The sequence below is a fragment of the Typopeltis vanoorti genome, chromosome 3 (assembly GCF_054136105.1).
Source record: "Typopeltis vanoorti isolate ZY-2024b chromosome 3, IOZ_Tvanoo_1.0, whole genome shotgun sequence".
Taxonomy (NCBI): domain Eukaryota; kingdom Metazoa; phylum Arthropoda; class Arachnida; order Uropygi; family Thelyphonidae; genus Typopeltis; species Typopeltis vanoorti.
The window spans coordinates 80293070-80320421 of NC_143551.1; the positions used below are offsets into that span (position 1 = coordinate 80293070).

General features: G+C 38.3%; 1 protein-coding gene across 1 annotated transcript in view; it reads left to right on the top strand.

The window, feature by feature from the left end:
* Nucleotides 1-4183: 4183 nt before the first annotated feature.
* LOC150108313 (plexin-B-like) overlaps nucleotides 4184-27352 on the top strand; it is a 352329-nt gene continuing 329160 nt past the window's right edge. Inside the window, exon 1 of the mRNA XM_090415739.1 lies at nucleotides 4184-4301. The gene's annotated coding sequence lies outside the window, so the exon portion shown is untranslated. The remainder of the gene's footprint in view (nucleotides 4302-27352) is intronic.

Consider the following 27352-nt stretch of genomic DNA (forward strand, 5'->3'; position numbering starts at 1 on the left):
TTATATTAAAAGTAGACGGTCGGACAAACTGACACCAAACTTCTAAAATAAAATTTCAAAAATCCTCCTATTCTAGTCTTATTCTCCAGGTGGCGCTACATCCGACACATCGAGAACATGGTAGGTATTGTTTCTATTCACGAAATTGACTACCATGAAACTAATTTCAAGCAACGTAACAGAAATAACTCCGTTTAGGTTTACTTTTTTTTTTTATTTGAATTCCACCTAAGAAGGTATATATATCCCTAGGATATATTAATTAGTGCCGAAAATCCTGCTCTAAACACTAAACGTGAACTTTTTCAAGTCAGTTAGTACGCATGGTGCTGATCTCACCCTGCAGAGGTGCCTCATATGCAATGGTGTGCATGTCAAACTCTTAGCATGAAGGTAATCGCTTGGAGATTGATATATTTTTATCTTCCTGAATGACTTTCCAAGTGGATTTTTTTTTTTTTTAAATACTAATGCGCTTTATTATGCAGTTGATTTCTGATAAAAACAAAACTCTCGCTCTCTCTCTCGCGCGCGCGCGTGTGTGGGTGTGTGGACGAAGGTGAACATCCTGGAAGTAAGTGCGGAAAAATCTTTGTTTACTTTCATTTTAAACAGTTATTCAAGAAGTGCATTATAGGGACATATGACCATGCGTATATGTGTGGTCATATATCCTGCAACAGCGCATGACAAGTGATTGAGTAAAACTTCAGTCTGTTCCTGAAGGGTGGTATAATAGAAGCAACATTATTGGTATCCCAGTTTGTAAGATTTCGGACCAGGTGCAACTTCTAAATTCGTTTTCTGTAATGCTGTCATACTCGTATAGTCTGGTAAGTCATTAATACAAATAAAAATAATAATAATAAATAAAAATAATAATAATCTAGCATAAAATAAAATGTATCTAGCTGAGCAATTCTTGCTGAGGAAACTGCTGAACCAAAATTCATCGGAAAGAGCTTTGATAAAATGTAGTTTCACTGCTATGCACTACCTATCGTTTTCCTAGATGGATAGTGATTTTGCTCTTCTATTTCATTTTTCTTTATCAACTCCACATATAATGTGTGCCAATTAAATAACGAGATATTGTTTTTGCCTGTAAATAGAATTTGGATAAAACAGAAATGTTATGTTATTTTGACAACTAGAGTGTACGCTTTCCAACTAGCGCATGCGTATTGTGATAACTTCATTGCTTCACGACAATGCGCCTGCACATTACACATGCAACAGTTTCTTGCATTGAAATCCACTACAATACTCAAACATTAGCCGTATTCACTGGAGGTGGCACCGGCGAACTGTTTTTTTTTTAATTCGAAATTAAAAATGAATCGGTTTCCACTCAGTGGAGGTCATCCAGAAGGAGTGTGAGCTCAACGCATACCTTTAGACATCTACCAACGATGTTGCCAAAATTTGTATCAATGATATCAACGTTGCATTGAGTTAAGGGAAAATTATATTGAAAATAAATAAATGATTCCTCTTCGAGTTGCTCTTTATTTTTGTACGAATTTTGTCTCTTTATTTAACAGGCATGCTGGATATATAGGAAACCACTGTATGAGTATTCTTGGAATACAGAAAAAGGAAGAAAGAAAGAAAGAGAGAGAGAGAGAGAGAGAGAGAGAGAGAGAGAGAGAGAGAGAGAGAGAGAGAGAGAGAGACTGGATGTCGAATCTACAAAGTTTATTAGAAATAAGTAGGATGTTGCATCACAATTTGCACTTCATGGCAACTTTCACTGTATTTTACGTCCTAAACGAGGAAATTCCAAACGGAAATAAATATTTCCTGTAAAAATATAAAAAAATATTCCTTGTAAAAACCGTGTGCGAATCATCATCATCATCATTATTATTGCAATCTTCCACAAGAGACATGCCCATTTATTGCGGCAGTTATGAACTCTGGGATTTACTGAATTAAAATATACTGCCTCTATAAAAAAAAAGTAAAAAAAAAAAAAAACTGGAGCACCCGGAAAGAAATAACAACCCAAACCAAAACAGTTAAGTGAGGATTAAAGAATTAACAAATTCCCGGTAGGTGTGCTATATATTGACAATCATCACTACGATCCTCCAAAACATGCAAAACGAGATTTATTCTCCCCTCTCTTCCCACCCACCCACCTGGAAAATCATCTCCCATTCACGTATTAGGTCTAATGGTTTTTCTGTTACAGGTAAGTAGGTTGATCGTAAACCTCTTTTCGCTCGGACAGGCCGCTTAATCCTTTCCCTTAGTTGTCTGTCATGCCTGTCAAGTGGTTGTGATCTCGACTTGTTTAGCTGTTTGCTGGAGGAAATCTCCGAGTCGACGAAAGAAAACCACTGTCTAGTTCTGTCATAAATGAGAACTAACCCGAGGTCCATTTTTTTCAAGGTATGTGTGTGTGTGTGTGTGTGTCTGCACTTGTCTGGCATAATACATTTCCGTGGATAACATTAAGCCTCGGTGTATTCAGTAGTAGATTTTTTTCCTCTTTTGTGGAGAATTACTTTGAGTTGTTTGGAGTTAACTGAAGCAACTAAACGGATAGAGTATTATGTTGTGTAATATTGATATTCTCCTGTTTTATTAACGATTCTTCGCGTCCTAGATCAGATTCATACCCAGGTCATTCCTACTGAAGGATAAATATCACAATCCCGCTATAGAGGTGTCTTCTTTAATGGAGGAAACATTCCGAGAGGAAAAAACCCCTATCATCTTCGTCTGAAACAACATAATACACAACTCCAGTTTAAAACGCCAACGTGTTCCTCGAATTGCTAATGGAATTTGCCAAAGATAAATTTTCCGTGCTGAGACAAAGTAATATAATAAAATAATGACAACTCAGCGAGTCATTTTTATTAATTTTTTAAAGTTTTTAAGCCATTTTAAGTAGCCACACATCTGGGGAAAAATGTCATTGCCTACACCTATCCTAGCGTTGATGCTGCTTACCGCCCTATAAACGAGATCCAGTACCATCTAATCACTGATTATAAAGGCAGGCACGCACACACACACACACACACACACACACACACACACACACACAGACGGCTATAAATAGATCGAATATATCATCAAAGCCATGCGAACAGTCTCTTACTTTTTTCAAGTAGTGTATCTCGTACCATTTGAGTAAAAAAAGGGCCTTCGGTGCTATCTAAACAGGCCCCTCAGTCAGTAAACAGCGCAGCCTACAACACAATACCCCAAAGTAGTTGGGAGAAGTGAAGGGGGGGGGGGTGCATTGAACAGTGTTACATAAATTGTAATAAACTCTGTTTATCTAATCTCCAAGCGAAATATCGCTGCACAAAAGAAGTGCACACGTTAACTTAATTACACCGAGCGGTGCGACATCAGTTACCCGTAGGTTCGATGTCACAGGGGACTTCTCCCTCACTTGCTTGACCTTCGCTTTTCCTCAAGCTTTGGTCTTCTCTCTCTCTCTCTTGCTCGCTCGCCTCTAAAAGAGCGAGCGAAAACATTGCTCCTGTCGCTAAACCACCTTCCTTCCCCCATGCACGATAGTGGGTCGCTCCGTCATGTGAACGATCGTCTGCTAGTGCTTATAGAGAATGGTTGGCTTGAGGGGAGAACCACGGCGTAAGGTGCCTTTGTGAGCGAACGAATGCTGACACGTCGCCTGCCGTCGGGCAGAAGCAGTATCGCTGGGATCAGACCCACACTCGCCGACTTACGGCCGAGACGGGGTAATTGTAAGCGCTAGCTAGGCCTTTGAGTGTTGAAGTGCTTCTTCGTTCGTCGAACAGCCGTCGTGATTTTTGTCCGTCGTCAGCTGACCGAAAGGTAGGGTGTGTGTGTGTATTTACCCCCTTTTTTTTCCCCACTCCACCCTCATTTTTGCTGCGCATCGTCGTTTCCGTACATGCGACACACACCACCGGAGAAAAACGAAGAAGAAGAAGAAAAAAAGAAAGAAGAAGAAAAAAAAAAAAAGAAATCGAAAGTCGGTTGTTATGTAGGCTCCGCCACACGGTTAACATCGTCAGCGCGGTCGACTAAGGGCGCAGTTCGCCGCTGCCCTCAGTAGCGACAGACAGTTCTCCTCGCTCTACTCTTCCCTACGAACAATGTTGTTTCTGTAGTGGGTGTCGACTGCAGGGTCATTGGTGGACTTCAGAAACGTTTTTTTTTTTTATATTATTGGTTTTTTTTTTTTTTTTCCCCTCTCTCGACTTTGGCAAAACCTTTCAGTCAAGTCAACAAACTCAAAAGGAGTAAAGTGTGTTGGTTTTTATCGCTGCAAGTGGACTTAGAAATATCAGGTAAGAATTTACATTCTGATTGCCGAACTTCTCTTTCTGCTAACGTGTTATGGACATGGCTGTGTGTGTGTGTATACGCGCGGGCGTGTACATGTATGTATGTGTACGTACGTTGATGTGGAGGCATTCGTGTAAGTTGGAATGTCAGATAGGGGGATGCTGATGGAATTCGTGGCATTTCAGTTAGAATTAAACGATAGTACTAAAGTGACCAGTTAACGTGGCTTGCTGTTGCTGTCTGATACCAACGTTGTTGTCATGATTGTAAACGATTTTACAAACGGTATGGCATGCGTCTCTCCCTCTGTGTCTTTCCTTAACTCCGGTTAGGGCCTTAGCAACAGCCAAACAATAGACTGCTATGAGTTATTCAATTAAATCGCCAACAATTACCGACTGATATTGTTACGTCAACATCTTGTGTCACTCGACTGTGTTGCCATACCAACCATTATAGGTAGCGCTAAACCAACAATAAGAAATCTACATTTAGTATGCTGTCGGTAATTGTTCGATATTCGTTTGTGTACTAGACTCACAGTAGCTGTTGGTAGGGTTGAACTGTTCATCATTACAGCTATTATAGGATGCATTATCGCTATTTACATGTGACTTGTAGAGTAGGATGGAATAAAAATCGCTTTTTTACTACTGATTCCACGTGTTCTTGATTTTCAACCAACACGTGGATTGTAATATCAATATTCACGTTGAGGAATGATTAAAGAGTACTATAATAATAATGTATGTCTTTTAACTCTGACTCATTTTTTCGAAATGTTTTTTACGAACTACATTTCATACGCTAGAAACCATAAATGATAACATGGATGTTGAGAAAATGTCAATGTTGAGCACATTAATATTTTCGCAGCAGATGGAAACCAAAAGCGTGTAAAATCCGTAATGGAGAAGCGAATCTATGATGAAACCGATGCATCTGATGATGCGCTGCTCGCTAAACAGATGAACGGTTTCCATTGTTGGATGTGTATTGTGACGTCACGGGGAATTTGCTACACAAAGTAATTTAGGTGGTCAAATTAAAAGGGGGGGAGGTAGAAATTTGTGTCATATTTCGATAAATCGTTAAGAGCGGATATGCCGTCGCAGGTCCAAACGAGCATTCTCGTCTTTCAGGCGAGACACCTGCTTCGAATTGTAACCTAATATCCGCGATAAGTTCATCAGAGTGGACATTATTAACATTAATCATTGCTCTTGTCAAAGTATCGGAATATTGAACGGCTACGGTATCAACTGCACAAAGATGCGAACGTACAAACCTCTGAGTGTGTGTTTCCTTCTGTTATTTTTAATCCCATTACCCCTTGCCTCCCTCCCTTCCTTCTTTTCATTTCTTACTCTGTTTTGGTGTCTTTTTCCCCCTTCTTAATCCCGATTTTCTCTTCATTCCTTCTTTCTCTATTTTCTGTTTTTGTTACTATGTTTACACCTATCTTCCTTGAAGATAAATGTAACTGAATTCTTTTTTTTTTTTAATTCTTCCTCTCAACCAATTTTTCTCTTTCGATGAATTTATCATTCTCTCTTGTTTTATGTGAGCCATTCTTTCCTCTCTCTCTCTCTCTCTCTCCAAGTTCTTGTCTGTCTGTGATTTATTTATTGCTTCTCTTGGCCTTTGTGTCACTGTTCTTTTTCTAGCTATCAGTGAATTTATAGCGCTCTCTCTCTCTCTCTCTCTTTATCCAGTTCTCTATCTATCTATTCTTTCTCTTAATTTCTCTCTCCCTCTCTCTCTCTTTCTATCCAGTTCTCTATCTATCTATTCTTTCTCTCTATATTGCACTCTTTCTCTTAATTTCTCTCTCTCTCTCTATCCAGTTCTCTATCTATCTATTCTTTCTCTTAATTTCTCTCTCCCTCTCTCTCTCTTTCTATCCAGTTCTCTATCTATCTATTCTTTCTCTCTATATTGCACTCTTTCTCTTAATTTCTCTCTCTCTCTCTCTCTCTCTCTCTCTATCCAGTTCTCTATCTATCTATTCTTTCTCTTAATTTCTCTCTCCCTCTCTCTCTCTTTCTATCCAGTTCTCTATCTATCTATTCTTTCTCTCTATATTGCACTCTTTCTCTTAATTTCTCTCTCTCTCTCTCTCTCTCTCTCTCTCTCTATCCAGTTCTCTATCTATCTATTCTTTCTCTTAATTTCTCTCTCCCTCTCTCTCTCTCTTTCTATCCAGTTCTCTATCTATCTATTCTTTCTCTCTATGTTGCACTCTTTTTCTTAATTTCTCTCTCCCTCTCTCTCTCTCTCTCTCTCTATCCAGTTCTCTATCTATCTATTCTTTCTCTCTATATTGCACTCTTTCTCTTAATTTCTCTCTCTCTCTCTCTTTATCCAGTTCTCTATCTATCTATCTATTCTTTCTCTCTATATTGCACTCTTTCTCTTAATTTCTCTCTCTCTCTCTCTTTATCCAGTTCTCTATCTATCTATCTATTCTTTCTCTCTATATTGCACTCTTTCTCTTAATCTCTCTCTCTCTCTCTATCCAGTTCTCTATCTATTCTTTCTTTCTATATTGCACTCTTTCTCTTATTTTTCTCTCTCTCTCTCTCTCTCTCCCTCTATCAATCCTCTTTCTATTCCTCTCTTTCTATTCCACTTTTTTTTCTCTCTCTGCATTCTATTTTCTCCCTCCATCCTTTCTCAATTCTCTCTTCGTCTGTCTCTCTCTCTCAATTCTTATATTATTCACTCTCAATCCATTTATATTTCTCGCTCTGAATCTTTCTCTCTCTCCATCTGAATCATATTCATATTCCTGACCATACTTCTCCTTTCGCCTTTTCTCTGTTTCTCTTAGTTAATTTTTAGTGTTTTTTATTCTTTCTCTCGATCCTTTTTTTTTCCTTCTCAGTTAGGCTCTCACTATTTTTTTTTCTGAATCGATTATTTTGTCTCTCTTCTGTTCCTTCTATCTCTCCCTCCCCACTTTTTCGGTTTGTCTGTCTGTCACTTTTTCTACATTCTTCCGTGTTTTTCTGTTTCGCTATTTATTTCTCAATTTGCCTCTCTCTCTCTCTCTTTCATACTTTCTTCATCTCCTTTCCATGGCTTTCAGCATCATTTGCTCAGCTAAGGAAAAATAAACCATTTCTCTGACTCTATTTATTATTGCATCGCCTTAGCAACGTCATTCGGATGTTGCACGGAGAAGTATCAAAATGCCGTGAATATATTTTAACGCTGATAGCAATAAGCCCTTCTAAAAATAGGCGATTGTGTCCGCAGCTGTGTTATGGCTGAATGTGCAAAATAGTATTGATTATTTGTTCGGCAACAGACGTGCTAATAAGATGGCCACACTGCTCGATTCCCCCTCGTGTCTGTCATCTGGATATCACCTGTAGTAAGCACTCACATATGAACTGGAAAAACATTGAAGAAAATCTTTTCTTCTTTCGTTTTTTGGGGTAGCGTGAGGAGAGTTTAAAACGCAGCGAAATTTTCAATCGATTTCTTTCGGCACTCGGTTAGTTAATAATGAGGGGAATAATGTGTGTGTCCGTTTCGGTGAATATTTTTTCTGCTTTTCTCTCTCTCTGTCAGCAGCAGTTTTTCTTTTCTTTTCTTTTTTTTTCTGCCAGTCTCTTTCTTTCTCGCTATCCCTCTTTCTATCCCCTGTTATCAGTCTTAGTGTTTACCTCTCACACCTTCTCATCAATCACAATTATTTTCTATTTATTAATTTTAGTATTAGTTCTTTTAATACTTAGTTCATCTCTCTCTCTCTCTCTCGTCATTTTCTACGCTTTTTCTCTGTTTTGGTGTATTTTCTCTCTATTGCCAGTCTCTCTCTCTCTCTCTCTCTGCTATGAACGTCTGCAGATTTTGTTCTCTCCATCTCTCTCTCTCTCTCTCGGTTTTCAATCTCTCCTCTCTCTGTGCAGTAATTGCCTATGTTTTTCCCTTCTCTCTCTCTGTCTCCTATCCATCTTTACGTTCTCTCTCTCTCTCTCTCTCTCTCTGTCTATCCTTCGTTAGTCATTTTCTATGTTCCCTTCTCTCTCTCTGCTGTCAATTTCTGTACGTTCTGTCTCGGTTATTAATCTCTGTGTAGTTTCTTTCTTTCTTTCTCTCTCTTTCAATAATTATAATTTCTGCGTGGGTTCCGTCTTTATTTCTTCTCTCTCTTAATAATTTATGCATGTTTTTTCTTTCTCTCTCTCAGTAATCTGTCTCTTTCTCTCTTAATAATTTCTGCGTGGTTTCTGTCTCTCTCTCTCTCTCTCTATTACTTCCTTTCTCCTGTTCTATCTCTTCCTAATAGAATAGTGGGTGTCGACTACATTCCTTCTTTCCCTGTTTATTTATCGCTATTTCTATTTATTACAATTTGAAAATCTAAACCCCCATAATTTATTGTTTTCGTTTTCTTTCTCTCTATGTATCTGTTTTCATTCTTCATGTGTGTGTGCGCGCGTGCGTGAGCAGAATAACATGTGATGCTGAATAGCATGATTACATAAAATATAGTGCAATCACTCGCGCAGTTGAAAGAAGAGGCACAACACTTTCAGACAATCCCCCCCCCCCCTGCTCGATCCTTCCCAAAAGCAGGGATAAGGTGTTCTTAGCTATCAACACCCCCCCCCCCGCCGATGCTATTCTGAACCACTTTGGTAGGGAAAGACGAGAAATGCGTGTAACGTAGAACACACTTGCATGCCTTCCACTCGATGTCTCGCAGGTAATGTTTACAACTAGCATTGTGTCGTACGGATCGCAGAGCGGTCTCAATTGTACTTTCCGTGTCGCTGAACCGTAATGAAAGGAAAAACGGAAACGTGACCTTCTCAAACATCTCCGATTACCGGGACACTTAAGTGTCTAAATATCCCTAATATTCTTCAGTTAGCTATCGAATGTACACCAAAGAGAGTAAACACCCTTGAGGTGTTTTTTTCTTTTCTTTTTCCCCCCATCCCTCTCTCTCTCTCTCTCTCTCTCATCAAGTCCTTGTACACGTACAGCTTATTGTAGAAAGGAATGCTAAGACTTCAAACATTGATAAACAAAAAAAAAATTCTTTCTCTAATTTGGGACTTTTTTTAAGAGAATTTTCTGTTTAGAGAAGAAAAAAAATAATATTTTTTTTTTTAAATGCAAGAGAGAAAGAGAGAGAACGCTGGAAAGTAAACATCGAAAATCAACAATGCAATTTCTCTAATAGCTAATAATGATCATTAAACGATAACAATGAACACATTGCAATAAACAAATGACATTAAACAATGGAACAAACTAACAATTAAAATAAATTCAACTATGTGCTATAGAAAAAAATTGGTAGCAACAGAATACAATATGCATTAGAATTATTACGAAAGAAAAACGTATAACAAGTTTTTTTTTTTTTTTTTTTTTTGCATAACAGCCAATCGATGTTCTAAATTTTGAGTGAAAATAAGGCCCTACTACAGTAGACTAATGAAGAAACAGATTGGCCACATTCAGCAGTGAAATGTTAGCCTGTTTTTGCTAATTCATTCAACACGTGACGGTCGCTATAGCAACGGTGGATTTTTTGCACGAAAGTCATAGTAATGGAATAACAGACTGAGCGATCGCATTCGACTTTCACGATACGTATGGATATCTAGAACGAGGGTTAAAAAAAAAGGGCTGATAAGGCTATAGGAGGTGTGCCATAGTTGATTGACAGATAGTATTTCTCGTGAGCGGGGTGTATACTAGTTGTGATATCTAGGGAACAGTGGTGTCAGATAAGTTGTATTCCCTTCAGAAAATGGAACTGAAATATGTAATGCGTGCCTCCTTAACTCTAGAAAATCTCCGAACTAAAGGGTATCGCTAGAGTCAGTATTTTATGTAGCTGCCACTATTGGTTCGTAGTTTGACTAAGAAATACAGCGATAGTATCTAGTTCACCGATGCATGTCAGCATTTCTGGCAAGGATCAATAAAACGGTCGCACACTTCACAACGTACACATTTTGAAAAAGTCGCAACAGAATTAATACTCGCCGTCAATGGAATCCTACCAACAAGGGCCTTGAAACAAACAGTAGGAATTGTAGAATGGTTCAGGTTATACGAGATTGATAGATAAGATTATGGTAATTCTAACAAAAAAAAAAAAAAAGTGTTTACGGGGTGGGTTAGTTTATTTACTAATACAACACCTCCTCCTCAAAACAACACACACACACACACACACACACACACACACACACACACACACAATAAATTACATCTCGTGCCATAAGACCAACAAATAAAAAATTTTGTGCCTTTAGACCTTTCATAGGATTAATGAGATTTTCTGCTGTAGGCAGCAGGGCGTTTGCCATTCTCTGTAAACGATTCTTACGTGTTTCTGTGTTAAGAAATCATTTGGAAACTGTCTTAAATAATGGACAATTTCGTTTGCTGTTTTGTCGATGTTCCAACCAACCTTCAGCACGCCCTCTTCTCACTCAAACCTGACTTTGCAAATATATCAACAGCTTTGATATACCGTACTAGTATCTAGCTTTTGATATAAACGATCAACGCAATTTGCCATGTTGGAAACAGTTCGTTTATCACAGACCTACTTCTTTATATTTTTTGCTATGTTAAATTAACGTTATTATGAAATGCAGACATTTTTGTTCATGAACTATTAGTTTTTTTTTTTCGATTGACTAGACCATCCATCTTTCTAACATGATAATCTAATCACCCCCCCCCCTTTTATTCGCTTTTTTCGACAATATTCTGCAAATCATCCTGCTTCTTTCAACCTTACGAAATTATTTCATGAAAATTAGAAACGGTCGTGACGTCACTTCCTTTTTTTTTTTTTTTTTTTAACACAATCACCAGTGGTTTTGTAACAATGATATCTGCTCTTTTAAGAATAATTCATGACGACATTTCCTGTTTACAATATCATTTCCGGTTTCACAAAACACTAACAATATATCCAAGCAGATCGATTTAAAAAAATGCAAAAAAAAAAAAAAAAAAGAAAAAGTGAAATGTTTTGTTTACTTTAAATAGAAGCGCTTTTTCATTCTAATTTTTCATGCAATGACCGCATAAAAAAATATTGATTCCTTCCACACATGAAGACGTATATTTCAAGAGACGGTCTTAACAAATCTTAAGCGATTTCTCCAGCGTGCATTTAGCATACGCTTTTAAATATTGTATTGCATGTATCCGAAATAGAAGCCTTGCTTTTATCGATTGGCGGACTTACATTTATTGCGAAACAGGTGAATGGAACATATAATAAATAACTGAGTCGGGATCGCGTGCTTCTTGATCTGTAAATCCGGTATGGTCTGATCATCGCAGACTGTGCGAACATATTCGAATCATCAAGTAGTGTGTCAGGAAGACACAGGCATGTTAATTACTGACGGAAATAATAACCTTCTATTAGTATTGTTATTCGTGCAGCCATAAACATTGAACGATTAATGGTTATTCGGTCTGAGCAGCTCGTAACCTCGTATGAGTCTGCTGCTGCTGCTGCCTAAGTGTACGTTTGGGGCCGAGTTTCCACTAAGAGAGAGCCGCTGCGCCATGGGCGGAATTAATTGAGGATTGTTCCCGAAAAGGAATTTTTTTTTTGTTGTTGTTGTTCCATCATTAATCCAGTTTTTCTTTTGCTGTGTTTTAGTTCTGTTTCTTTCTTCGTTTGTTTCTGAATGTCTTCTCTCTTTTATGATAATATTTATTCTTCATACTGTCGTTTCTCATTTCTTATAGCGTTTTTCTTTATTATTTACTCATCCCTTCTTTCTCTCGTTTTGCTTTTGTCCTCTCATCTTTCTTTCACTCTCTGTCCCTCCGTCTTTATTCGTTTTTTCTTTCCCCCACATCTCCTTTTTTCTCTCGTTTTCTCTCTTTATCTTTACTTCTGTTTTACCTATTCCATCTTTCATTTTCTGTCTTTCGTTCTCTCAAATCGTAAGCAAATCTCAAATCCTACTTTTCGCATTCTTGCTCTACCTCCATTCTGTGTTTTCTCTTTCTGTCATTCGTCTTTCTTCTCTTTTTTCCAGTCTCTCTCTCTCTCTCTCTCTCTCTCGCATTATCTGTTTTTTACATTTCTTTCTCATTCTTCTTCAGTCTCACTTTTTCCACCCTTCTCTCTCTCTCTCTCTCTATCTTCCTTTCCCCTTGCTCCCTTTTAGAACCATATTTTATTTCTTTCTCTCTCTCACTTTCTTCTACTCATTTTTCTCTACTCTTTCTACTCTTTTCACCCGGAAACTCGGGTTTTCGTCCCCGAGAACAGGCAAACCGGCCCTCTGAACACACACACGGATTACAGTCATGAATACGTTCCAGTCATATGCCGGTCCTGAGCCCGGATAAAATTCGGGGGATTGGGGAAAGCAATGTTGAACTAACCCTGTAAAAATCTCACCAGGAGTACTTTGTGGAAAATTCCTACAAAGTCACCTACGGTCGGAAAACGACTGAAAGGGAAAACCAGGTTCTTCTTTCTTACTATAGTTTTCTTTCCTATCTACTGTTGTCTTTTCTCTTTATTTTACATTTTCTCTCTCTCTATTTCGGTCTTTCTCTCCATCAGTTATCATTCTGTCTTTCACCATGTCTCTCTCTCTCTCTCTTTTAATTTCCTTCCATCCAGCTAATCACTCTATCCTTCCTTATTCGCTCTTTTTACTCTATCACTTTACATCTCGCAATCTCTCTTTCTCTCCATTTTGCCAATTCTAAACAGCGATTCCCCGTTGTCTTCTTTTTTTAAAATCATTTATTATTTTTGATATGCTTTTGGTTGAATTTCTATTTTCTTCTTACGTCCTTATTTTGATTTTTCTCTTGATGTGTTTATCTTTTAGTTTTTTCTCTGTGTTATTGTAGAAGATCTCTCTTTAACCATCTATCTCTCATAATCTTTATTATTTCTTTCGCTTTCTCAGCGTTCGGTTATCGTGCAAGATGAATGAGAAAGTATTCGAGTGTGGAGCACATTAAACAGAGAATTTTTCAGTATCGAGTCGAGTGGTCTTCCTTAAGTCTTAACATTTATGCTAAATGCGAAACAAGAAAGGTTTTGGGGTTTCTACATCATCCTATAAACCGGTTGATATATTTATTGAAAAGTCGGCTGGTAACTTTTTATATTAATATCTTTCACAGTTAAGCTTAGTCTCTTACCCACTGATGAATGCGTCGTGGTGTTTTCTTTCAAGGCGCATGCTCACTCTTTCCCCTTCTTATCCTCAAATAATACCGGGATCAGGGATCGTTAAGTGCAGGATCATTTATTTTTCGACTGCACATGAGCTGCCTTACTTTCCTCGCAATAAACCGTTGAGTATCGGATTACGTAGATCCTCTTTCCAGAATCGGCGCGACCATGGACAATATCTGACTAGGCTATTCGAGACGCTCGTGCCTTTCTTTTTTTGGCGGATGCCAGGGGAGAGAGAAAGAGAGAGAGAGAGAGAGAGAGAGAGACTATGGCCACTCAAAAAGGCAGAGAACAAAAGCGCGAGCGAGTTTTACGAAAAGAGAGTGTGCGCGTAAAAGAGAATCTACTACTTTTACCACTGTGGGGTTTTTGAAAACGCTTTGGTTATCGCGGGGGTGTTCTCATCAAGTGTACACAACCGCAGAAAAAGAAGTGGATGACAGTTGATTGTACCCCGGTTTGGTGATTGATGTCACTCTGTGAGATGTTTATTCTACTTCGTGGTGGTTAACGACCGTGGCTAACATCGTTAGCATTAATGCCGACAGGTGCCGCTTGAGTCGATAGCAATCGCCTTTGAAAAAAATTAAAAAAAAAAAAAAAGATTAGCGAAGTTCACTTAAAACACGAAATGACTTGAGTTATGGCATTACTCCTGAAGAAGACAACAAATGAATACGAAAGAGCAAGAAGAGATCAACACTTAAATGCGAACTAAGGATAATGGTTTTAAGCCAGATGATAAATGAACGTGAAATAATACAAGAAACATAAGTCTGAGAAAGACAACAGAGCTAAAGAATCTGAAGAAGGGGAGTATGAAAGAAATAGCGTAAAATAAATGGAGTTTGAAAAAAGACAGCAAGTAGGAGATTGTATTTGAAACGTAAAATCACTAGGTTGGTGCGAAAAGAAGTAAGCGAAGAAAGATTAAAGATCTAAGAAGGAAACAATGCTGAATAAGAAACAAAAATGAGTATGAAAAATTAAATAAATTACGGTTGACACAACGTTGTAGTACCGTAATTAATGCAATATGGCCTAATTAAGATAGCAAATGAATGTGGAACGATATACATATTAAAAACTTAAAGAAAAAGAATAAAAGTATAAAAATGCTTGGCGAAAACACCAACATGATGAAAAGAATTTAAACACGATAGTATCACACAGGCAGGTCCAGTGGCGCACCCAGAGGGGGGGGAGGGACCCGGCACCCCCTAAAGAAAAGGAAAAAACACTAGAAAAATTTCCAAAAATCTTTTCCTAATTAAAATTCGTTTTTTTTATTTATGTTGTGTGCTACTTATGAATTAGCGATCACTGCAGATGCTCAGTTATAGGCCGTATGCGATGTGTAGTGTGTATTCGCAAAATCTACTCAACTCGTCCCCCCCCCCCCAAGGTTAAATCCTGAGCGCTCGGCCCCCTCCAAGATTAAATCCTGAGTGCGCCACTGGGCAGGTCAACGTCAAATGTAGTACTGATCGAGTGGTAACCAACTTACTGGCTGAGTTTGTAAAGCCTCACATTGCAGTCAACGGACTGGAGTTCGCATCCAGCGAAGACATTGACGTCTGAATATATCTTTGCGTTGGAAAAAAAATTATTAACCAAAATCGAAATACGAAGTATATTAGTGTATTGTAGATTTTATATAAGAAAAAAAAAATGCTAGTAGAAAATAAAGTTGAAGATACATCACGCGAGTTTGAAACAACACTTCTGAAGAGGACTGTCAAGAACGAAAGAGCAAATAGGAAGAGACCAAAGACTAAGAAACAATAGGCGAAGACGACAAAAGTCAAATTATAAGAAGTCAATAAAGCCTGCAGATAATAACAAGTGAGTGCGAAAGAGTAAATATAAATGTAAAGAAGGGAGCGCCAATGAGAATCTGATGGTGGTCCTGCATGAGTGCGAAACAATGTTATAAATATAACGCTGTTGGAAGAGGACAATACTGAGGATGGAAACGGTACGAGAAATATAAAAGAATCTGTAGAAGGCGAGACGAGGTCAAAACACTGCCATGTGCGAAAGAGCTTGAAGAAGACAACCCATGAGGATAAAAGTGTGTAAGAAGTATGAAAGGAGGTCCAAAGAAGATGATAAAAGCATACGAGCTCTTTCAGTTCGGACTGTCACAGTGGCGGTCACCTGTGAGTGTGTGTGTGTGTGTGTGTGACAATACAAATGCCATGTCATTGTTCAAAGCCAATCATTCCGGTCACAAGGCCGTATCGTGTTTGCCATCATTTAACGATCAAAAATTGTCTGCTCGACCTGTTATGACACCCCAACTGTACTGAAAATAGTTATAACTCCGTCCTTCCGGACGCGAGAAACGACTCGACAGGTCGATTCCATGTACTGGTTAGCCACCGAATCGCTCCCAGTCATCCATAGCTGAAGGAAAGGAAGCGAGTCGCTTGTTCGTGAGGTGATTAAAATAATTCGGATGGAGGTGCCGTGTGAGAGAAGCGATCTACCAAACAGACAGTCACAGACAAGAGCGAAAAAGGCAAGGGGGAGGAAAAGGAAACGCAGCGGAGTTTGGGGGGGGGGTATTTCCGATTATTCTTTTCTGATCTGCAAGCGAAGGTCCGTCCGTCCGTCCGTCACGGATTTCCAAAGACATGGTCACACACTACAGAACAGTTGCTTGCCACTTCTCCCGCTGTAAGTGAGCGTCGCAGCTTGTCATTCTGTTGTCATGCTTGACCGAATACAGCTTTGCCCCTCCCATCCCCCCCCCTCGGGGACCGCGATAATGCACGAGCCGGAAGTCATCTGCCTAATGCATTCCGAGCGAGCGGGTGAAAGAAATAACTACAGCATTACTTTCAATTTCCAATCCAATAAGTCACACGCCGATACAGTGGAAAGGTCAACCGTACAACGCCGTCAGCTGATTTAGCGTAGAGGTTCGAAGGAAAGAGAGAGGGGGGGGGATGAGATGGATTTGCCTATGAAAAGTACTCTGAGCTCAAAAAGGTTCGCCCCGACAATTTGGCGGGAGAAAAACGTGCGCCTTTTAGTTCGCTCATTCCGTTAGTGAGTCATTCGGTAGTGAAGAAAGCTTCCCCCCCCCCATGACGTCAACAGCCGTCATGACCAATGACACATTTCCCCCCCCGGGGGGGGCTCACAAGGAAATGACTCATAATTGATGTTTTCTTACTCTATTTGGATTTATTTCCTCTGTTGGCAGAAGTTTTAACGCCTAAACGTGCTAAAGTGTAAAATTTTAAGCGGAAGGGGGAAGTTTATTCTCGTCCCCTATATCCTCCTGTTTCTCCCCCCCCCCCCACCTTGCTTCCTCCCATGACTGTACAGTGTCATCAACAATCCATCAGTATTCGATGCGTCCCTTAGACCTGGCGTATTCGAGGGGATCATGATCACTCATTTGCTTATCTTTTATTTTGGTAATTATAGATTTGTTTAAAGTATACAATTTTGATAGTTTATTTTCGGGAGATATTTGTTCAACCCTCTGCTTTTTTTTTGTTTTGGGATTTAGTGGATTTTTTTTTTTTTTTTCTTCTTCTCCGGGTCAATAGAGATCCCATATATTTTAGCCACATTCATAAGTCCAAGTGCAAAGTCATGTAAATTACAACTAGGTGGCGTTTATCAATGAAATGTAACCATAGTAACAACAGTATTCATTATTACTGTTGTTTTGATATTTGTTAAGTGCAAATAGTTTAGCCGAAATAACTAACTGTACTAAATACTCGATTAACCAATGAATTCCACAGGTCTAGAATAAATTTTAAATATAATTTTTACTGTTTATACAAAATGTAAAAAAGAACGGATATTATTTAATATGGCAATATTGAAATTTCGAAGTACTCTATTTTCTATTATTTTTATGGCTATTTTTGCCTGTCTTCGTTTAGGAGTGTCCCTTGTTTTAAATACATTCGCTCTTTACTCAAGAATTCTGAGGGTATTATATGCAGATTAATAGAGGAAGAAATCTTGCACACCTTGTTTGGAAGTTAACATGTGTCTTCTTTCTCCATACTTCTTGCTATTTGCTGTTTAAAAAAAAAGGGGGAGGGGGGTCGGAAACATGGAGGAGGTGTTTGATAAATTAGAAAACCTGTTTTCTTTAAAAAATACTTCTCCCGTAATATATGACGATACAGGATCGAAAAAACGGCTCGCACCCCGTTAACGCTCTCTCCCGCTCCAGTTTCCCATATAACTCTTCCTCAAAAAGCGCCCTTAAATATAATAATGTATATATATATATATTATTTTTTTAAAAAAAACGGGTTTTCTAATTTATCAAACAGCTCCCTCCACGTTTCCGAACCCCTCCCCCCCCCTTTTTTTTTAACAGCAAATAGCAGAAGTATGGAGAAAGAAGACATCCTAACTTCCAAACAAGGTGTGCAAGATTTCTTCCTCTATTGATCTGCATATATTTACCTTTAAAATACACGTATAATACCCTCAGAATTCTTGAGTAAAGAGCCAATGTCTTGAAAATAACGGACAATAAGAAAACAATTAACCCTACTTAACATAATAGAAGACATCACAAACGTATAGAAAGAATGAATGAAGACAGATGGCCAAATATTGCCTAGAAATATAAAGGAGGAGATCTACCCAGGAGGAGATGGGCAGAAGACTTTTTAAATCCTTGAAAATGTTGCAGGCAAACAATTGCCTAATACGGGAAGCCAAGAAGAAGATAAAACAGATATGATATTTGTCTTATAAAATGTAAATACTGAGCTAATCTTCCACGCTAAACTATACCATGGTGTATAAGAAAAACCGATAGACTTATTTTACGTTTTAAAAAGTTTAGCTCCTGTCAAACAACATTGCATTGCACTAAAGGAGGTGTTCTGTTTGACAAGCACTACAAAATGCTGTTGTGCAGAACTGTATCATTGAAGGTGAAATGAAAACATGTCGGTCGAGTTGTTTCCACATGGACCTACCACATACATTCACCTGCGTATCCTTCAATTATACTTTGAGTACATTTTATGGCGGGGGGTGAGAGAGAATCTTATAACTGACGACCTTCTTTGCTCCGTGTCATCTCGGATCAATGTAGTAAGACAAGAGTTGCTTCCCTCTGCTCCTCCTCCCATTTAGACAGTTGGCCAGTAGAACAGTGAAGGACATTCAGCCGGTTACATGGCCCTTGGTGGAGTCAGGTTGATTGTCAAGCTCCCGCTGCCTTACGGCAATCCCCCGTAAGCATGGGTATCGTAGAATGTCTCCATTAATGACAGCAATGTTATTACTTTACTGTGTGATGAATTGTAGATCTTCATGCGTGTCACGTGACCAAGTAGCAAGGGATAAGAAGAGGGCCTTCACCTCACCGATAGCACTTGAAACAAGTCCATGTGTGTGTCTGTGTGTTTTACAATGACGTGGTTTACGAGAGTCATTCTAAGTGTTAATTGACATCTAAATACCCTACGATTTGCATATTTATTTTAATAAATGCGTATATAATTTGTGAGCTTTCCAATTCAAATAAAATCTGCCGACAAAATTTTCTTATAGTTGCTATTCATGAACGCACGAACCTTGTAGAAGTCCTATAATCAGTAAACATTGGTTGAACTGTAGTGTGCGTGGTGGTTAATAGTTATTCCTGTCATCAGAGAGGCCAATCTCCAGGAAAATAGATTACACTATCATATTGCAGTGAATCCTTTGAGAGAACGTGCAGTATATTTACTCCTAGTTGGTGAAAGAGATAATCACTAGAAGCCTTATGATCACCGCCATTGTCATGCCGGCCGAGATGAATACAATCTGTTGAATCACGAAAATCTGTTAGACAAAAATCAACTCCTCTATTGTTTCTGTCCATCAAAAGGGATTTAAACTGCAGCTGAAAAGTGATATTTTTCCTTTAATTCCGTTTCTGATTTTCAAAAAAAGGTGAAATGGAATAAAACGAAAGAGCCATCAAATCAACAGAAAATAGCGTAGAATGACTAGCAGGAAGAAGGAAAAAAAAAAACAGAAATCTCCTGAGAAAGCGGAGATCGAAGAAGTGGGGAGGGAGTAAAGGAGACCTCTCTCTCTCTCTCTCCCGTAGTTCGTGTCCACTATTTACGAATTCCCATCACGCACAGTATCCAGAGCGGCTGGTGACGAGAGCCTAATCTTACCTGACCTACGTACCGGAAAACTAGCCGACCAAATGCATGAAATCTTGTGTAAGCTTTTCGTTGCAGAAAGAAACCGGCGCGTGCAACAAAAACACCCGTCACTTAATAGCATTGTCCGCTTTTAGGGCGATCCAAATGACTGCGGGAGAAACCTGTGTGTGACAGCCATTCTATAGGTTAATATCCAGTGATTGGTGGTGGTCATGTGTAAAATCGCCCTCACGTTCCCCGTGCACACACACACACATACACTTGGTCCGTTGGGAGGCAGGTGCATTGTCCTTCGCGAGAAAGAAACAAGGAAGAAAAAATAAAAAGATTGTTCGGTAGGTTAGGTCGTACAATATGAGCAGATGTACCCTAATGGCTAATCCACTGCACAATCTGGAGGGTCAAAGGTCGTCACCGCTCCTTTAGGGATGTATAGAGCGCCATCTGTTCGTAAAAGGCATTTAACTCTACTAATGAGCGTCTGACTTTTAAATAGCTCTTAATCAGTGTGTGTGTGTGTGTTCCCAGGTAGGTCTATGCATCAGAGAGGCTTTTATGTTACTTGTGGTTATTAATTACGCACTAGCTTGCACGGATTTACGAAAAAACTGCTTTCACACTCTTAGACAATTATTAAAATAGTTTATTCTCTTGGAAAACTGTACAGCTTTCCCACAGTCCATCCAATTTTTTTTAGAAAAGTGATGTTTTTCTAAAGAAAAGCATTACTTAAGTCTTCTCACACTAAAAAAAAAAAAAAAAAACTCGGATTCGAACCGTCTGAGACAGATGCGAGGAATTTCTGTATATGCTTTTCAGCTGAAGGTGAGTTATCCAATTTTAAAAAGAGGTGGCAGTGTTTTTTTCATTTAGCAAAGCAGACAAATCAATTAGAAAAACGCGCGATTATAAAATATACCGTCATTATTCTGTCTTCTGTCATTTCAACTTTTAACATGTATATTTTTAAATTTCTGATTTATGTTCTTTTTCTCTTTTACTTGTTCTTTATTTCTTTTTCTGTTTCATTTTCGTTCCAATTTCTTTTTCGCGCTTGTTCCACTCTCACTCATTCGATTTGTATCTTTCTCTTTCGCATTTTGCGAGAAAAAAAAAATGCGAAAGCGCCTTTTAGGTCGATTTCTTTAGAATTATTCTGGGACCTAAGTTGGGAGAATTTTGACTTTGCTGGAATTTGATATTTAGAATTCTTATAATTTTTTTTTCTCCCTCGAACCATTACCGTTTCTATGTCAATGGAACTGCTTGCAAGGATACAAAAGAGGTAAAAAAGTATCAAAATATACATTTCAATAACTTGGCTTTGGCTGGATATAATATAATAAAATTTGGCATTTAGGTACACAAGGACATGATCATTTGGCTCAATTTAATTTTTAATCAAATTATTTTTATTGGCAATAAAGGATTCGAAATGAAATGAATTCTTTCAGGCTGATTGAATGGAATTATAGTCAAAATCTATTCGATTTCGATTCCAATCAGACTATTTGTTTTCGCAAAATTAGGCAAAACAAAATTATATATCTAAAGTACAAGGAAAATGTGGGCCGTTATAAATGCGTTATTATTTTTAATACACTCGTAGAATTTTAAAAGTACCACCACTCGATAGAGTTCTTCAAATAACATGAAATTACCCAGATGTGATAATTCTTAATGGAAATACGCAATCGAAAATGTAGATTGTATATAGACAGTTAACCGTCTGCTAGCGCAACGTGCAATTTGGTCAAATGTATAGGTTGAATGGAACACTAGTCCTATTGCTCAAGGCCGGTTAAAGAAGCTTTTCTCCCTTATAAATGGATCATTTTAATGACAAAAGAATTTGAAATAATAATAATATGCAAACACGACTGTAGATGATGACTGGTGTCATCATAGATGAATGCTATAATAAAATGTGCCTTTTTTTTTTTTTTTTTTGCAATTATCTACAGTCATTTTTTCACTTGTTTTACTGTACACCGTTTTATTTATTTTTTCTATTGTTCTATAAGGCTATCTTCTCTTTACTTCGTTCTTTTTATTCTTCTTCCTTATATTTTCCCACGCCGCCATTTTTTTAAACTGTTATTCTTGTCTCGATCTGTTTCTCTGTCATTCTCCGTTTTTGTTTTTCTACTAATCGCCAATGTCCATTTGGAGTGTCGACAACGTTTCACTGAATTTTTTATTTTTTTTTTTCTCCGTCCTTGCACCTGGAAAGAGACTTACTAGAACGATTAAGAGTTGTGTGAGTGGGTAATTATATCCTTGTGGTCACAATAGCATGCCGTCGGGAAGCACCGTGCGATATTACGAGCTTCGGATGCATCTGCCCCTTGTGGGTTAACTGCTAGATGACCTAGATCATCACCGACATCAAAAGATAACCGCTTTAACCAAGCACTGTTTTTTATTATTTTATTTTTTTTTTTTTTGCACTTAAGATCTTGACCTTACTTCCATCACCTGGCTGTCATTGTTTTCGTAATAGTCGTTCGAAAAACGGCTGCTCAGGTCACGGTTGGAAAGGTCATCCGTATCTTGGCTGCGTAGAGTCAGTTGGTGGATATTTAGTCGACCTTTGGCGAACTACGGAAGGAACCGTCATGTTCACAGATGGGGAGAATGTTGAAAGGTGGGGAGGGTATTATGAGGGACCAACCCACTTCAATAGTGTTCACGCCATTGCACCCTTTATGTCTCGTTGATAGCATGGACTAGATCCCATAACTCACTTACTAGATCTGGCAGTTCGAACCCAAGCCCTCGTCCCCCCATCCCCTGCCAGTCCTATTACCTCTTTATACATCGTCTAGTGGTGCAGTCATTTGAAAGAATAACATCAGACAGTTTTGGAGCAAAAGGCGGGAATTTCAGAAAGGGATAGTTGGGGAGTTAAGGGAAGTATTTACATCTGAATATACACCCATGGCTATGCAGTGGGCTCATCGTTCCTTATAGTACGGGGTTTAAAGGGCGTCTCGTGCTTTAGAAGAAAAAGCCTTTGTTCGCACCTGCCCTACGCTGACTTCCCCAAAGCGTCCATCGTCCACACACACACACACACACACACACACACACACACACACACACACACACACACACACACACACACACACACACACACACACACAAGAGGTGTGTTAGAGGTGGTAAAAGCTGTTTCCACACATCTCATGCATAAAGGGGATTGAAAGTACATAATTCCGCCCCGTTCTAACTGTCACTTGTTTCCCCACCTTTCCTGCTAAACCCTGCTGTCAGTGAATTAGCTATTGATGGATGGAGGGTATTCTTTTAACTTTTCGTCACGCAGCTGATCGTGAACAACCCTCCTATAGATGTCACTTCTCACTCTCGCTTTTACATGAAAACCAGCCATTTATCAAACAGAAAGTAAAAAGAAAAAATAGAGCACAGGAAAGAGAAGAAGAAGAAAGAGAGAATAGAGAAAGAAAAACAGTGAGAAGAATGAGAGGTGTACTACGGACTAGAAAGAAAAAGGATGATGGAGAAAGAGAAAGAAGAAATGAAGAAAAACAGAGCAAAAGCGAGGGAGAAAGGGATAAGTTAAAAAATATATATATTTAGGATGAAGTGAAAGATCACTAGAGGGAAAGAAAAATGCAATAGTAGGGGAAAAAAACACAGAGAGAGAGAGAGAGAGAGAGAGATAAGATACATTAAAGGAAAATAGAAAAACTAAAGAAAACGAAAAAAAAAACGCACTAGAAATGAGAATAAAGAAATAGACTAAAAAGCCAAATAAACAGGGTATAAAAAAAAGGGAAAGAAAGAGAGTTGAACTAAGATAATTGTTGAATGGGTTATTACTTTGAGTATGCAATATATAGAACACAATTCAGTTCTTCAACCTTCATGTGTTTCTGAGAATAGCAAAACTTTGTCCTTTTACGGCAGTTTAAAAAAAAAAAAAAACAGATGGGAAATTTCTTCACTGTAAATGTGAAGTACTTTGGTGAATATTACGTTGTGAAGCAATATATCTTTGGACTATTACAGAAGTGTGCTGTCTTGAAAAAGAAGTAACTAACACCACACCGAAATGGAATTTCTATGCCTTAATCAGATGACTGTAAAGAAAAACAGCATCTATCAGACGTGAGAGAAAGATCCCTTGACGACAATCGGGGTTTTCTTTCTGCGGCTAAAAAAGAAGCGGATGCAAGTATAGAGATAGTAGATCCGGGTACTTCGGTGTTTACAGATTTCTGTAAACACAGGTCAGATATCTATTTGTGTAAATGCCGTACTATTAATAGGAACGGGAGATAGGAGAAGAACTTGTAGGTTAGATCCGCATCCCGATAATTTTTTTTTCCCCTTCTTTTTCTCTCTTCTACCACCGAAGAGAGTCTCGCTTGATATTTCAGACAGCTGCAACTGGACGCGAATTCTAATGTTGTTACAGAATGGGTGCACATATATCGATCCAAACTCTTCACACACGCACACACACACACACGCATCCTCTCTAAAATCCGTAAGCGAGAGACGCTATTCGGGGGAAAACAACACAGTTGGATAGGGGGAATAGGGAAAAAAAAAAAGATTAGGAGTTTGCTCTCGAGTTCATATGTAGAGCCAGGCAACACACACAGAGTGCGAGTCTGAAAGCTCGAAAAAAAAAAAAAAATTCATTTTCTCCTCTTAGCTGCGCTATTTCTTCCTGCGGCAGGTCTTTCTAATCATAGTACACTTCATTAAAACGAACTTGGATTATAAGAAAACGTTCATTAATGGTAACGTAGGAATCCTATCAAATGCCGTTTACCCATAGTAAGAGAGCTTTGTAGGAAACAGATGTATAGACAGACTAAGAATGCGTACATAAAATGCTTTTGTAAAGAACTGGAGACCTTTCTGCTATTAATAGTAAAAGAAAGAAAGTAAAATGAAAAGATTTAGGAGAAAAGCTTTATTATCAAACTTTTTTTTTGAATATTTTAGAAAATAAATTTATTATTTTAAAACTATCATTTATTCTACATAATAATAGCTATATATAAGATTTGTTTATATTTTATTGTCGAAGAGCGATGCATTTGTTACCCTGAAAGTCCTTTTTAGGACTTCCAGGGTAACAATTAGCAATGCTGAACCAAGGAAGTAAACTGAGGTTCGGCTGTTGCTGTTATCCTGGGTGATGAGTTTTTGAGTTCGCTCTCTTAAAGTTTTTGCCTTAAGGGAGCACTTTGAGTCTCCGGGGAAGGTGTTCTCCGGCACGGCCCGCTGAGGGGTTTTGTCGGTGAATTATTTTCTTCGGAATGAGCGGTTCTGCTCGGTGGTCGAGTTTCACTGAGTGGAACCAACGCGGAGATTTAGACGGTCTTTCGCCCACGAATGAGTGGCCTAGAGATCGTCTGATTTTTTGAGATTTTACCCCTTTACTTAAACACAGGACTTCCAGGGTAACAAATGGCAATGCTGTAGCCAATGACGTTTTAACTGAGGCTCGGCTATTGCCGTTACTCACCCATGACTAGAGCTTTTAGCTCAATAACCCCCCCCCCTATCCACACAGATTTTCTTCATTCAGATGACGGGATAAAGAGTCAAGGACTGAGTTCATCGCCCAGTTCTTTTAAGAACTTTAAGATTGTCGAGGAGCGAGTTGGCATTGGCAATGCTGTAGCCAATGAAGTTCTAACTGAGGCTTGGCTATTGCTGTTATCCTCCTGCCATGATCAGAGCGTTAATAGCTCAATAACACCTTATCCCTACACTGTCCTCTACAGATAACGGGGAAGATGAAAAGCATTCTTGCTTCGCCCCCTTTAAGCCAGTCCAATAATAATGACTATTATTATTATTACATGGAAATGAGGGAGAGTTGGCAATGGCAATGCCGTAGCCAATGAAGTTCTAACTGAGGCTCTGCTATTGCTGTTATCCTCCTGCAGTGATCAGAGCTTTAATAACTCAATAACACCTTATCCATACACTGTCCTCTACAGATAGTGGGGAATATGAAAAGCATTCTTGCTTCGCCCCTTTAAAGCAGCCCTTTTTAAGGATTTAAATTATTATTACATCATTACAGAGAAGTCAGATACCTTGGTGTACTGCTGAACAAAAGACTAACTTTCAACCATCATTTCAAGGACTCGTGTGCAAAGGCATCAAAAGTCATCGCCCAGCTCTATCCCCTAATAAACAGTAAATTACACACCAGAATCCAACTGCTCCTCTACAAACTGATGATTCGTCTTATAATCACATACGCTTCGCCAGCATGGAGCCACACCACTGATACTAATATCCTCAAACTGCAGCGAGTGCGACACAAGTGCCTTCGTATGATTCTGAACGCCCCATGGTTTGTCAGAGTTGTTCGACTTTATCGGGACACAGACATCCCCTCTATATACTCTTTCCTCCAGTCTCTTGCAGCAAAGTATTTCCTAAAAACGTCTACACATCCCAATCCACGGATGCAACAAGCTGCTGACGATGATGAAACGGATCTGTACAAACACAAAAGACCTAAAGCCATCCTGATTTCAAGAAATGATCTATAAGCAATATGCTTATAAAGTTTATAAGCATAATGGATAGCGTATCCGCCCTCCAGCGGATACCCTATCCACTCGGCCAACCGGGCCGGTATTTTTATCATTGCTATGTAACGTGATAATATTTACAATGACAAAAGTGAATGTTTGCATCTGCATATATAAAGCATGTAAATAAATGTTATAAATTACCTTTATAATATATATAAAGGTAATTAAATATGTGTGTATAATAAATATATGGATAGATAAACAGGAAAGGAATGGTTTAAACGGATTACCAACATCTTAGACACGTCGGTTAGTGTCCAAGAACTTATGATGAAACATCAGTTGTAACATCTGTCGTATGACAGATGTTACAACTTTTCAAATAACACTTAGTATAGTGTACTTGTTTCTCATTACTTTTCAACGTTCCGCTTGTGCACATCATATTTCACGTCACGCGCTCAATGCAGACAGAGTGGCATAACTCTTCTTTGCTTAGCGAAGTCGTCATCCATTCGAAATATTAGAATATGATGAGTTTATTACTTCTTGGAAGACGACTTGTAAGTATGAAGATAGATTTGTATACAATGCCACGTAGTTACAGTTGAACACACTGCTTCACGTTTAATGGGGAAGAAGCAAAAACCACCTGTTGTTGAATGTATTGATATTTTCGTTTATATAGATTTGGTCGAACTGGTATAGAAAAATTAATTTTAAAAATATATTTAAATATTAATTTAAAAATAATAGTGTAAATTATATGTTATTCTAAATTATTTCAGAAAAAATTTAAAAAGTTTAAATTATTTTTAAAAATTTTAAATACAATTAATACACCTTTAAATATTAATTATTATACTGTTACAATTTAATTCTGGCATAACGTCGACAGTAATAATATGAATAAGTATTGTGATACAATTGTGGTTAGTGTGTTATATTATTATGGTGATAATAATTGGTGTGATATTTCTCCATAAAGTACAATTTCGCGTAAAGTTATTTTGAACTTTATTTCTATATGGAAAAGCTATTCAATAGTTTTCTGTTAAAATCGAGTTCACTTATATTTTATTTCTTCATAGAAAAATAGTGAGCTAGGTGGCGTTGTCGTATTCATGACCTATACG